This window comes from Symphalangus syndactylus, chromosome 4 (genome assembly GCF_028878055.3).
Source record: "Symphalangus syndactylus isolate Jambi chromosome 4, NHGRI_mSymSyn1-v2.1_pri, whole genome shotgun sequence".
Lineage (NCBI taxonomy): Eukaryota > Metazoa > Chordata > Mammalia > Primates > Hylobatidae > Symphalangus > Symphalangus syndactylus.
The window spans coordinates 18,111,416-18,126,040 of NC_072426.2; the positions used below are offsets into that span (position 1 = coordinate 18,111,416).

At 39.7% G+C, this 14,625-nt stretch overlaps 1 long non-coding RNA gene and 1 pseudogene across 3 annotated transcripts in view; one reads left to right on the forward strand and one right to left on the reverse strand.

The window, feature by feature from the left end:
* Window positions 1-14,625, reverse strand: part of LOC134736446 (uncharacterized) — a 65,179-nt gene that overhangs the window by 25,767 nt on the left and 24,787 nt on the right. The window lies entirely within an intron of this gene.
* Window positions 1-14,625, forward strand: part of LOC129480432 (acyl-CoA-binding protein-like) — a 38,065-nt pseudogene that overhangs the window by 13,084 nt on the left and 10,356 nt on the right.

Consider the following 14,625-nt stretch of genomic DNA (forward strand, 5'->3'; position numbering starts at 1 on the left):
TGTGGGATCTGAGGAATAAGGATAAATACCAGAGACATTAAAAGTGAAGGGAAAGGCCTTGGAGACTTATTAAATGTGGAAAGCAAACACTCTTATGCTCTCTCTCTTACTTTATTTTAAATCACTGCACTTATATAACACAATTTGTAGCCTAGAATGAAGTTCTATATGGGAAAGAACTTTAATTCACCACCATATCCTCAGCACATAGTCATTGGTGCAAGACAGATTTTAGGTGCCCAATAATATTTGATGAGTGAACAAATTAATTAAAATGCAAAGCTGTCCAGCAAGAAGGACAGAATTATTACAAACAGATTAGAAACCGAAGGAGAAGGGATAACTTTGGAGAGTATGGTGACTTCAGTTTTTTTAGAGATGCATAGATGAGCATCCAAGTAGAGAACACAGACGAAGTAACTGAAAATTTGCATTGGAATTTCATTCAAGAGTCAGACTCAAATATGCAGTTTTGGGACTTACAAATTAGCTATAATTGCTGAAGCCATAATATTCGATGAGATTATGAAGAGGAAAATGTAGGGAGGTCTGTCCAAGCTACATCATTGGGGAGTGCTTCTGTGGAGGTACAGGGCTGAAAGCCCAATAATGAGACCCGCTCGTAAAAGTCAGGGAAAAAGCAAGGATATTTTATGTCCTTTTCTTGACTAGCCACTCTACTATACATGATATTATTGAATTTATTTTTTTCCTTGGTTTTGCCATTTTGTACAGGTCCTTATTTTCCATACTAAATGTTATAGATTTTTTATTTCCTAAAACATATCAGTATTTGATAGACTTGGATATGGACTAAAACAAGTAAAATATGGCATATGAAGGATTAATATAAAGACCAGAGGCTGAATCACAGATTGTTATAGCTGTATGGTTCCTGCTTTGGATTCAAATAATTAATAGAATAAACTCAGATTGGATCAGATGGTTCTTAATAGTTGCTTATGCAGAAACTTCCTGAAAGAGTTTTAGTTAACTTAAAGTTGATATGAATGGCAGCTTTTGCTACACAGAGATCAAAGGAGCAAAGAGGTTTACTGGATTCTAGCCGGCCAAAGAACACTTGCAAGGAATGCAGGGTCTACTGTGGATGACTCATTTTAGAGGGATGCAAACAACTCCCAGGCCTCCAGGTAAGTATGGTGGGGCCATGGGAGGAGTCGGGAAACCGTAAAGAAAGATTGAATAAACCGTCACCCTGAAGAAAAAAAGATTTAGGAAGAAGTGGGAGTTGTCTTTAAATAGTTGAAGCAGTCATGTATAAAGAATTGAATTTATTCCCCACTGCTCCAGAGGGCAGACATAGGACCAGCTAGTGGAAATTACAGGAAGGCAGACACAAGTTAAGAAAAAACTCCCAAATATTTGGATCAATCTGTATATGGAATGAGTTATCTGATGAGTTAATGAGCAACTGAATTAAGTGATCTCAGAGTTTCTTCATCTCTAAGAATTAATGATTTATGATCTTCCAAACCATGTCTAATTTATGTAAAGAGAACCACTATTAACCTGCTATGAACATCCTTTCAGTGTTTTCCATGCATATTGACATATATTATTTATTCATAGAATACATCCTTTTTCTTAATCAAATAAGGAGTATTCTGTGCATACTACATTATAATCTTATTTTTTTCACTTAACATATAGTAAACATTTTTCTATGTCATTAAATATTTTACATCCTGACTTTTACGGGCCACATTGTATGGATGCTCCATAATTATGCAACCAGCCTCCTATTTTGGGGCAATTACATTATCTCTAATTTTTTAAGGATTATAAATAACCTATGTAATAAACCTTCATAATTTCTCTTCAGCAAAAATAGACTCATCTATAAGAACAGGTTTCATGAATACATCAAACAAACCAAAACTCAAACCACATAAGTGAACTAACTCACTCTTGACATTTTAAAAGCATTTAATTTTCCTTATAATTTCCTTAGCCTGAAAACATTTTGAGGCAGGAATTTTGGCTTTTAAATGTTCTATGCAGCAGGAAACATATTATTCATTATATGCGTTGGGTTTTTTTTTTGCAGTTACAAAATTGTCCCCTTCGTGTTAAGATTACCTCAAGGTACAAGTACAAAACATAAACATTTAATTAAATATATAAAGCAGAACACTTGTCTGGCAGCATAATCAATGTTAATGATAATATGAATGTATAATAATGGTTTTTGAAAACATAGGAGAAAACCCTGGGTTAGTTTTTAGTATATAGGATATGAAGTATTTTAAATTACAGTTCAGCATAATAAGTAAGAGTACCACACATGACCGTACTAGACACAAATTGCATTATTTTAAAATAATGCCATTTATGTTCCCTAGTTATTTCATTCCACAATTCTGAGATAAGTGCACTGAAAGCAAAACGCTTAATTTAAGAGGGTTTTTGGACCAAAGATCAAAAAGTAGGTGTGGGTAAGTAGGAACACATTTGAAATGGTTTCCCTTTGCGAATAATTATCATTTTTGTCAATTCAAGTCCTTTTATTTTTGTGCTTTATGATTTAGTTTGACAAGTGTGTGTGGGAAATAATTTATTTGCAAATAAAGCCCTTTAGCATTTATAATGTAGGCATAAGCCCAAAGCTGGACCCAGTCTGATGTTTCCAAAGAATAAAAAAACAAATTAAGGCAGGCTACTCTTACAGAAATCTCTAAAGATAATTAAGGAAGACCAAAGACTCAAGGTGGCGAAATCTCCTCGTTTTCTGAGAAGGCTTTCCCTGGCTAAGCATTCACTGAAGGAAACAGGGTGGCAAAGAAAGGAATCTCAAATAAAACGAAAAGACACCTGGGAGAGCTGTAAAAGGACCTATTCTAAGGCTGTGTGGCAGCCTTACCTGAATCACATAGTCAATTTATTTAGGGTAATTTAATATTTGTAAGAACTCTCATTATTTGAGACTATATGACCCAGAGTAAATCTTCAGCATGCCCTACCCCTAGTGGAAAGGGGCAATCCCTGTGTTGCTGTGGGAATCAGACTTTTAGTACTTGGCTTCTGAGGTGACTTGTATTCCTTTGTGTATTTTTTCAACTCGAGGAGGAGACTGTCTTGCAAATAACATTCTCCAGGGTCCTGGCACCAGGAGATTTTCCCAGCATACTCTACGGCGTTTGTCAAACTTAGAATGAAGAGATGCCAGTGAACCTGTTCTCAGTACATAGAACCCAGTCACTATGACAGTGACTGGACAGCAGCAGAGGAGAGGGTCTTCTGGGCATAGACTGTTTGGGCATAGATTTATACCTTAACAATTTTGGAAAAGGAAGAAAGGACAGAAATAAGAAGAAAAAGAAAAAGGGGACAAAATGAAGAACAAAATATGTTACCTCAGGGTATAGTAATAAATTGCCCATACCCAAAGAGAAGACTGGCTTTTTCCTTGGGCCCTGGGAGGTAGTCTTAACCCCTTAGAATGTCACGCCTTTGTCTACCTGAGGGACTTGGGCCACACCAACAGTCTAATAATGTGCTTTTGATGGGGCTGGAGACTGAGGTCGGACACATGGGTGATCAACCAGGTCTGTGTGACTGAGCCCCAGTAAAAACTCTGGGCACCAAGCCGTGGACGAGCTTCCCTGGTTGGCAGTACTTTGTGCATGTTGCCTCACAATGTTACTGGGAAAGCTAATGCTGTCCATAATATGCTGGAAGAGAACAATCAGTTCTTTGTTGGGGACTTTTCTGGACACTGCCCTATGTGTCACTTCCCTTGACTGATTTGATTCTGTAAACTTTCATTGCGATAAATCAAAACCATGAATATAACAGCTTTCAGTGAGTTCTGTGAGTCCTTCTAGTGAACTATGGAAACTGAGGGTGGTCTCCAGGAACCCTGGAATTGCATTTGGTGTCAGAAGTGAGGGTGGTTTTGTGTACTGGTTCCTGACTGTGCACTCAGGATGGCAACTCAGTTCTCTCCACAGTGGAGAGACCCACCTGTGAGCTTTGCCACCTTCTTCTCCTCCACATCTCTTTGGCACCCACCCACCACTCTGCAACCGAGCACACCCACTATTCTATAAGATTGTGCCACCAGAAGATTCCTCCTTAACCTCCCACCATCCCCCTCTAGGAGAAATTGTCTGCTGTAGCCTGGCTACTCTCCTTATGATTTCTCTCATACATGAATATATTGGATTACTCAGGCTGTTCCCTTGCTTGAAGTGTCCCCTCCTCCCTCATCCCATCTAAATCCCACCTGTGTATACACTTAAGAAAGGGGAAAACGGCAATATCTTGGAAATTTTATCTGAAAGAAATCCAAGGTCAATTATAGGTCAATCCAAAAATAAGGTTGGATCCAAGGAGAGGTGCGATAGTCTACAGTGGGAGGTAATATCATACAAGCAACACAGGGTATCATCAGCCAAAAAGTCTTCTGTCCTTTTCAGAAGAAATCTAAAGTGTTATCTTATTCTACTAAGGGTCTCATTACCCAAATGATGAGTTTTGTGATTAGTCCTCTGTGCTCACAACCAGCAGTTATCCTCACACGTAGACAACTGGATGACAGTAGAAGAATGTTTGGAACTTCGCCTGTTGTATGTTAATATTTCAGGATTTGAGGTCTCTTTATTACAAAAGTACAAATTGATTGAAATATAATTTGTTCCACTGTTTTCTGAATGTATTATTTGCTTTTTTCCCCTTTTCATTAAGTACTCATTAAGTAATACAATGAAAATACAGATTTATACAGTTGAAACTCAGTAATGCCAAAACATAGAAACATGCAAACTACCTAGAACCATCACAGTTTTGGGGTTGCTGATGGGACCATCATGATACTTCCTTGGCCACTTGCCATAATATGCACAGCTCTGTCCCTAGGGCTCAAGTGGGGCCAGTAACATCAGAGATTTTCAGTCCAGAGGATATACTGTCACTCCCAGCTGCACACTGCTGTAAACCATCCTGTAATGGTTTTGTATTGTAATTTGGATATATAATATATATTAAAATTATAGTTATAATGGTAGTTTACAAAATGGATAATAACTTGAAGGGTTTTTTTTTGTAAACAATTCCATATCTGGCTCGCTTTCAGTGTTTCAGTTCCTTAATAAATGATCTGTACTTATTTGTTCACTAGCAAAGGATCTTTATGATATTTTTGAAAGTCTTTTTTCACCTCTTTGGTGAGATGAAAGTTCTTAAAATGTCATGTTCTGGCTTTAATAGGATGTTTACAGATTTTCTTGCTGCCCTTTCATCTCAATATAGACAAGGCAGACAGACACCTAAAAGAAGGTTACTCTGCCTTGGATATACTGGAAGTTCTGATTGGCAGCTACCCCCTTGTACTTAAGCAAGACCCAGTTCCTCAGCCTGGAGAAGAAGCTGTAACACAGCACACAGCTCTTTCACCTCCTTGCACTTCAGAGCTGCTCCTGAGTTCACATGTCCTTAGGCAACTGTCAGGTTTATCAGATAATATATGAACAGCTGTCAGGTTTTTGCTTAGCTCACCATAGCCTCAAACACAGTTCAATCCTACTCTCTCTCCAGGGCCTCTTTCTATCATATTGCTTTCCCCCACCAGCATCAACTGCCCTCTTCCTTCTCCTGCACCTGACCAGCCTCTTTCACACCTTTGACATCGTGTTTTTCCCACCCAAAATGATGCCTTTTACTCACCCCTTCTAAAAAACCTAGCAGCCCTTCAAAGCAAGCCCTGATGACCTCCTCCATTAGGAAGACCCCTCTGCTAAAACTCCTTCTAATTTTAATTTCTTGCCTCCCTGACCTCCTGGTGAACTTACATTCATATGCTCATAAAGTGTTTAGTTGGAAGGACTTTGAAGGACCTTCAATTCAACATCCCTCTGAATGCAGTGCTTCATCCCAGCTCATGTCTGAATTGGAAAAGGAAACACATTGCCCTCCTAGACTACCAGTCTGACTTTGGGCAGCTCTCTTATTAGGAGTTCTCCTTTACATTGAGCAACAGTCTGCTACTCTGCAACCCTTGGTTTTTTTTCTCTACAGCAAAATCAAATACAATAAAGTCACATTTTTTTTGCAAGGGTTTGTTTTTAAAGTAATCAGATAAGATGGATTCAAAATTACTCTTGAAAATACCAGTCATGGGCTGGGCGTGGTGGCTCACACCTGTAATCACAGCACTTTGGGAGGCCAAGGCTGGCAGAACACGAGGTCAGGAGATCGGGACCATCCTGGCTAACATGGTGAAATGCCGTCTCTACTAAAAATACAAAAAATTAGCTGGGCGTGGTGGCGGACACCTGTAATCCCAGTTACTCGGGAGGCTGAGGCAGGAGAATCACTTGAACCCGGGAGGTGGAGGTTGCAGTGAGCTGAGATCTCGCCACTGCACTCCAGCCTGGGTGACAGAACGAGACTCCATCTCAAAAAAATAAATAAATAAAAAGAAAAAGAAAAGAAAATACCAGTCATGTCTATGGCCATACCACGCTGAACATGCCTGATCTATGGGATCCACAAAATACCAGTCACTACCCAGAAATTGTAATAAACAGTTTTTTATATATAGTACCTTCTTTTAGAGTGTCCATCATGGTTAGTTTTTTCTCCATTTTTAGAACAGATTTCTATTTATTTGGCTGCATTGTAGATATAGTTATTGACTTGTAATTTAAAGGCTATTTATATATAAAAAACTTTTTTTAAATACTATAATCATATTAACATAGAGATGCTGACAAGATGAGAGGCAGGGAACTAAGGTGATTGAGGTAATAGCAGGTATATGTTCACTCCAAGAGACATCTACTCCCTCTCATACATTACAGGCTTCAAATAACTGACAGTAGCTCTTAGCAATCCCCAATTATTTTTGTTACTTTTGTCACTTTGATGATCTCCACTGTTTGTTACTGCTCCTCCATGTTTTTACTCCTTTACCAGACAACTCTGATGTGGATGTTACAAACGTCTTGGTTTCCTGACAAAGGACATAGTTTCAGGTTTAGAGATGTCGAATTGAGGCGAAGAGTAGGATAATCAAGCAGAGATTGTCCAGGGGGCCAACAGGCAGTTAAAGTTCAAGCAAAAGATCAAAACTGAAAATCTAGAATGTTGGAGTCACTCTCAGGAAGGTGACAGTCTTGGCCTCACGATTAAATTATGCAATTTCTTGGGCGGGGACTGCTTCATATATTTCTCAACCCTCACAGTATGAAAGCAGCTCAGCAAGCCCTAAACAAATAGTTGTTGGATGACATTTCAATCTAAGTTCTAGGGAACCCAGAATATAAAAGCAAGTAATTTAGAAAGAAAGGGGGTGTATACTTGAGCAAGTTACATTTTTATGAACAATACAATCACCTTTTTCTCCATACCATCTGCAAACAGGCATACATGCCTGAACATGCACACTCTGCCCGCACAGCCCTTGGCAACTGGTCTCTGCAGAATTCTTCAGGTGCAAGGAGCGGGGATGTGGTGAGGGGCAGATGAAGAAGTCTTCAGGCTCCCCACCCCACCTCCAGCAGAGCAGCTCTGTTTTTAATCTCTTGTTCACATTGAACCTCCTGGTAAGACTTTCTTGGATGAAAAGGTATGAGAAGAAGGAAAGGAAGGGTAAGAGGGAGGAGGAAGAAGTGGAGGAGCAAGAGGAGAAGGAGGAAACGATTAAAACCAGCGCTCTAGCCTACAGCAGAAGACCAATACAGAAGAGCCATCTGGGCACAAGAGGTCTCTAGGCTGGGACGATCCAAGCCATCCTTTTTAGGGTTAACAGCTAAAGGACTCAACCTGCTTCTTGCTTCCACTCTACTCATCAGAATCCTCAATTGTTTTACATTTGATTATTCATATATACATTGTTGAACTGACAGCATTACCATAGGGCACCACTGCATGAGAGAAAGCAAGAAGATAGCTCTGTCAAGCCTATTTTCTCACTTTGGAAAAACTAAATGATTTTTCTCTTTCCAGGGTCTGTGTAATGGCAGAGAAGTCTTCAGAATATACCTAATCTGTGGTTGCTGTTTAGCGACAATTCCAAATGGACCTTTTCAATATATACACAGAATACATACACACCAACTGGGATGCGTGGTGAGAAATGAAAATAGAAGATTAAGCATGTATGAGTAGAGGCAGGACCTGAGGGCATGGCTGAGTGCAGGCCAGGTGACCTACCCAGCTGGAGTGACAAGTGGCAGATAAAGCTGGAAATGAGCAGACATGGGGAGCCCCTGAATGCCCAAACGAACAATTTGGACTTTATTCCTTAGGCAGTGAAGGACATCAATTTTTCTCTTTTTCTTTTTTCTTATTTAAGGAATAATCAGATGGGTGCGCTTGGAGGATTCATCTGATGGAGGCCGGTGGGTGAGTAGGCCGACTAAACTCATGAGGTGTTTCTGTTCTTAACCTCCTTGAGCCCTGGTTTCCAAATCTCTAAGATACGGATAATGCTACTTTCATAGGATTGTAGTGAAAATTAAAGAGTAGCTGCTGTTGCCATTACTGATCTAGAGACTATATGGCGGGAAATTATGCATACGATCCCTGACATTAGACTGCCTGGGTTCAAATCCTAGCTCTGCTTGTAAACTCTATGACTTTGGGCAAGTTACCTAACATAGAGATGATAAGAAGAGTACCTATGTCTTGGGACTATTGTGAAGGTTAAGGTTAATCAGCGTGAGGTGTTTGGCAGGTACAATGCCATCATTCAAGTGAGAGGTAGAATTAGGATATTGCCAGTGGGAATGGAAAGGAGCAATTAAATTCCAGCAACATTGTTGAGATAAAATATGATGACAATTGTTCATATGTGAAAGATAAAGGAGGGTTAAAGTAACAGTGTGATTATCTTTGTAATGACCGAGAGAGTGGTGTCATTAACAAGAACAGAGTCAGCAGGAGCACAAGCAGGCCTCGGAGGACAATTCATGAGTTTGTTTGGGGGTTAATATTGAGTATACTTATAAGATATCCACGTAGAGCTACTTGGCAAGTGGTCGGTATTGCAGGACTAGAACTGAAGGACAAGGCAAAGTCTGGATACCTAGGACCAAGGTGTTTATGTGGTAACATCAGTGGTTGAAATTATGACCTTAACTAAGACCATCAAGAAGAGAATAAAGAAAAAAAGGTTATGGCAGAAGATAGAAGTTTTGGGAAGTTTAGAAAAGTCTCTTTTATATCTTGTTTTTCATGTTTACAATGTTATTTTTCCAGCTTATTTCAACAACACCTGGGTGGCTGGGAACAATGGCTCATGCCTGTAATCCCTGCCCTTTGGGAGGCTGAGGCCAGAGGATTGCTTGAGGCCAGGAGTTCAAGACCAGCCTGGACAACACAGTGAGATCCCCTCTCTACAAAAATGTTTTTAAAAATTAGCCAGGTTTTGTAGTGCACACCTACAGTCCCAGCTATCTGGGAGACGGAGGAGAGATGATTGCTTGAGCCCAGGAAGTTAGGACTAGAGTAAGCTGTGATACTGCCACTGCACTCCCAACTGGGTGACAGAACAAGAATGGGGAGCTAATTTTTAGGAACTTTTCAAGTTATAAAAGTTATAAAAGTAACTCTCATTTACTGTAAACAGTTCATAATATAGGATAATGCAAGAGGAGGAATAATAACGATTCCAAGCCCCAGTATTAACATTTAGATGTATTTCCTTCCAAATAACTATACTTTTTTCTTGCTCAATAGGAACTATACTATTTAAATAGCTTGTATTCTATTTTTTTTTTTCACTTAGAAATAGTATGATTCTCCCATGAGAATTTTCTCCTGTCATTAAAGATTTTAAAGGAGTGAGGAAGCAGGATATTTCCCTGACCCCATTGTGGGACTCGGGACAGGGGTGCCTTGTTTACTCAGCCCGCTGCTCTCAACTCCTCGCAGGAGGAAGCACGCAAGCAACCGAGGTGGGAACTGGAGTGCACGAGTGCTGGAAGCAGCTGACCAATTCAGTGCCAGCAGGATCAAACTTCACTCACTCTGACCTGCCTCATTGCACCCCTTGCGGAAGGGAGCACACAGGTGAGTGGGCGCAGGAGCCACAGCTAGCATTTTTGGGCACCAGTGCAAGCAAACTCCATGCAGGCTCTGCAGCATCTAGTTGGGGATGCCTGAGACCCCTGAAGCCCCAAAGGGTGTGTTACTGTGCTCTTTTAGCTCTGTCATCTGCAGATGGCTTAAGTGTTAACAGCTCAGTGGCCCTCTGCCTTTTTCACCTGAGGCAGCTGCCTTCCGCCAGTGAGGGCAAAGGGCCAGTGTGACAGCCTTTTGTATCCACACTCATGGCTCCCGAGCTCTTGTCCCGTGTCCAGGAAAAATGAGGTTGCATGAGCAAACTGCAGGATGGTAAGTACAGGGAATTTTATTGCTGATGGAAGTGACCCTCAGTGGGAAAGGGAGCTGAAAAGGGAATGGGACTGGTAGGTAATCTTCCCCTCAGGTCCAGAAGTCCAGCCATCTCCGGCTGGACTCTTCTCTGAAATTACACTGTCAAGCTGTCCCTCTGAAGTCGAGCCGCTTCTCTCTGATGTCCAGCCACAGTCCCTGACATCCAGCTGCCTCTCCTCTCTGCTGGCTGAGTCTGGGGTCTTTATAGGCACACGATGGGGCAGGGCAGGGCCAGGGGTGGCTTAGGAAAAGGCAGTATTCAAGCAGGAAAACAGGGATATAAATTCTCACTTTAGGCTGCAGTCTCAGGCTTTTTGTCTTGAGGGTGGGGCTTCACCAGGGACCTGCCCTTTTCTGCCTAGAATTTCTCTCACCCCTGTCCCTATCAGTATCATGATGAATGGTTGCATAGTGCCCACACACACATAATCATTTTTAGTTGAACTTCAGAGGGCAGAGTAGTAGCTGGGACTTCCTGTGATATTACACCTTCCATTTTGGGGCTAGGCTAAATCTCCCTCACTCTAAGGAAATATAATCACGATGTAAAACATTTAAACTGCAATTAAAAAGAATGGCTGGGAGGCCAGATGCAATGGCTCATGCCTGTAATCCCAGCCCTTTGGGAGGCTGAGGCTGAGGCCAGAGGATTGCTTGAGGCCAGGGGTTCAAGACGAGCCTAGGCAACGTAATGAGGTCCCATCTCTTCAAAAATTGTTTTAAAAATTAGCCAGGCGTGGTAGTGCACAGCTGTAGTCCCAGCTATTTGGGAGGCTGAGGAGAGATGCTCACTTGAGCCTAGAAGGTTGAGGCTACAGTGAGCTGTGATCTCGCCACTGCACTCCAACCTGGGTGACAGAACAAGACCCTGTCTGTAACCAAAAATAAAATAAAATAACAGCTGTCAACAAAATCAAGTGTATTATTCACACTCAATCTTTGCCAATTAGATTGCAACCCAGAAAAAAGTATTAGTGTTTGGAAGCTACATTATGTACTTGTAACAAAGGTGCTTTCTTGCTTTTTGGCCAAAAGGACTCTACCATCTACACATTAGTATTATAGTAAAGACTTGATCTCAAGGTGTTTTCATCCTGGCCAGGCACGTGTGATCACTTTTCATGTAATTTACAGCAGTACTATGTGGGAAAAAAGTGTTGATTTTCTTTACTTTATTATCAGAATATCACAGGCTAAATGGTCTATGCAGATGGGAGGAATTGATAAATGTATTTCCTTAGGCTTATAGATTTGCGTTATCTGCAAAGGTATAATACATCAGCTTCTCCCATTAAGCCTCTTTATCAAAACGTCTTCCTTTGTTTACTCACCAGAAAACAGAAGAAGGTGGAATTAAAACTTTGTTGGTTTCTGATAATAAAACACACAGGCCAAACTATGGGAGGAGATGCAAATTCCCGTTGAATTCTGCTTCACCTGCCTGACAAGATAAATCTCTCAGCTAGCAAATGTGATGTGTTTTCCAAATTATTTCTCTTTAGTAGATGCTACAAAATTGCTCTGACAGCACGTAAGACTGGCTTGTCAAAAGAAGAGGAGAGAAAATTATAATCAGAATGAATTCAGAATCCAAGGAAATTATATTTCTCCATCTCTCTTTATCAATGTTGTATGGGATTCATGTAGCTCATTCGGTGCAGAAGGGAAGATGACTGTTTCAAAGAATGGGACACACCAGTGTTTTTAACTGAAGCATGAATTTGCTTCACAACCAAAGAATGTTTAATGGATAGTAATGTTTTCTCTATTGAAATTCCAATAAAAATACAAGAATTTAGAAAAACCTACAAAACAAAAGGAAATAAAAAACTTAAGAAGAAAAAGCCTTACTTCAAAAGGGACGTTAACATTTCCGTGTATTCCTGCCTTTTGCCATGACAAGAATGTTCCTTGATTAACTGCTGGTCCAAGGAAGATGAGTGACTCGTGTAGCAGACCTGGTCCCAACCTGCAGCCTGAGGCAGGTCTAACCAATCCACAGGTGCATCGTGGGAAATAAATGCTTATTGTTGTAGAACATTGAGATTTTGTGCTTGTTTGTTATGCAGTGTTATTGTGGCAGTGGCCTGCTAATGCAGCATGTATTTACCAGTATTGTTTTAAACTCTTTTTACACATGAGGTCATTTAATCCTCAGAACAACCCTATGTGGTAAGTACTAGTATCATCTCTACAATGCACAAAGCTGAGACACAGTCGGTAATGAACTTTTCTGACGCTCCATTGCAGTAAGTGGTGGAGCATTGGAAGGCAAGCTGCAGGCCCAGGGCCATCACACACTGCTCATGCTTCCATTCCCTCTCAAAATTCTTACTCACCCAGAGCTCACTTCCCCCAAGTTAACAAGTGCTAAGTTTACCTTCTTTCTCTAATCCTTTACGTAGTGATCTACTTATTTGTCATATACCTTCTAGAAAATTTGAAGAACAATGGAATCACATGAAATGTCATTTTATAGGTTAAAACAGTCAAATGTCACCAGCCTCATTTGATTCAACCTACGCTGCCACACATTTTTAAAGTAATATCTAAACTTTTTCATTCTAGATTAAATTGTTATAAAGATGGTAACTTCAAAAATATTGAAAATTCTGAATTTTCCAATAAAAAATCCATCATACTGTTAACGTATCCAATGGAACCTAATACCACAGTTTTTTAAATTGAGGTACAATTCACACAACATAAAATTCACCATTTTAAAGCGTATGGTTCAGTGGCTTTTAGTACACTTACAACATTGTGAAACCATCAACTCTATCTAGTTCCAAAACATTTTCATCATCATCCCAAAAGAAACCCCGTTTCTATTAAGCAGTCATTTTCCATTCCCTTCATCTCCCATCCCTTGGCAACTATAATCTGCTTCCTGTCTCTGTGGATTTGCCTATTCTAGACATTTCATATAAATCAAATCATATAACATGTGGGTTTTTGTGACTGGTTTCTTTCACTTAGCATTATGTTTTTGAGGTTCATTCATGCTGTAGTACCTATCGATACTTCATTTCCTTTCATGGCTGAGTAATATTCATTGTATAGTTATACCAAATTTTGTTTATCCATTCATCAGTTGATGGGTTGTTTCCACTTTTATTTATTATTAATAATGCTGCTATGAATGTTCATGTACAAATTTTTATGTGAACATATGTTTTCAGTTCTCTTGGGTGTATACCCAGGAGTGGAATTGCTAGGACATATGCTGAGATTTGGCTGCTTTTCTTGATTAAGTGTTCCCCTGGTTGTTGCAAGCTGTTGGTTACATTCTAGGTTCTGAAAAAGTTGATTCTGACAGTTGTGCCACTTTATGCATTACTTTTGTGGAGGGACAGACTTTTGGAATTCATACTCTGCCATTTTCGCTGATACCTCACCTACCAGAGTAACCTGATGCCTATCTTCATCCATTTACAAAAATACATTTGTGGAAAAAAACTCAGAAAAGTCAGAAATTTGACATTGTTTCTTTTTTTTGTCTTGAACTTACATATTAATTCTTTATTCTCTGTAGAATTTTATCCTACTAAATCTTTATGCTTAAAGGTCTTATTAATTACTGTATAATCTCTCTCTGGATATATATAAATTAAATTTTAAAATTCTTTGACTATATGCCCTTGCTACTGAAAAATTTCCCCTGGATTAAATTGTAATTATATTATTATAACTCATCGTTAATTTAAATATATTAAACATTTGATCATTCTTATCATATTTTTTGGAAACATCTGAAATGAATGGAGCATTCCCTTCCTTTCAGTTTATGTACCTTTGGATGAATCACTTATTGCTAAAATGAGGCAGGGCTCAGAGTGTGGAAATCTCATTTACATAAATAAGTTAACAAAATAGAAAAAGTTTAATTATAACAATGTCACTCATTTCTGTAAACATCAGCTGTATTGGATCAGCCAAAAACACATTATAATAAATAATTATTTGATTTTAATTTTCTATGTGTTGGATATCTTCTATGTATCATTCCAGATCTATACCATCCTCTTCTACCTTACTTCTCGCCTGCAGGCTGACCTTCACGGTCTATATCAGCATGCTTGCCTTCTTGCGTCCAGCTGGATTTTACCAATGAGTACCTCTTGGCAGGAGATTAGAGGAAGAGAAGAGATGGCTATTTATTCTCCCAGCTCCTTCCCTGAAAAATTATATCCCCTTTCAAGGTAACCCTATCTATATTATCTC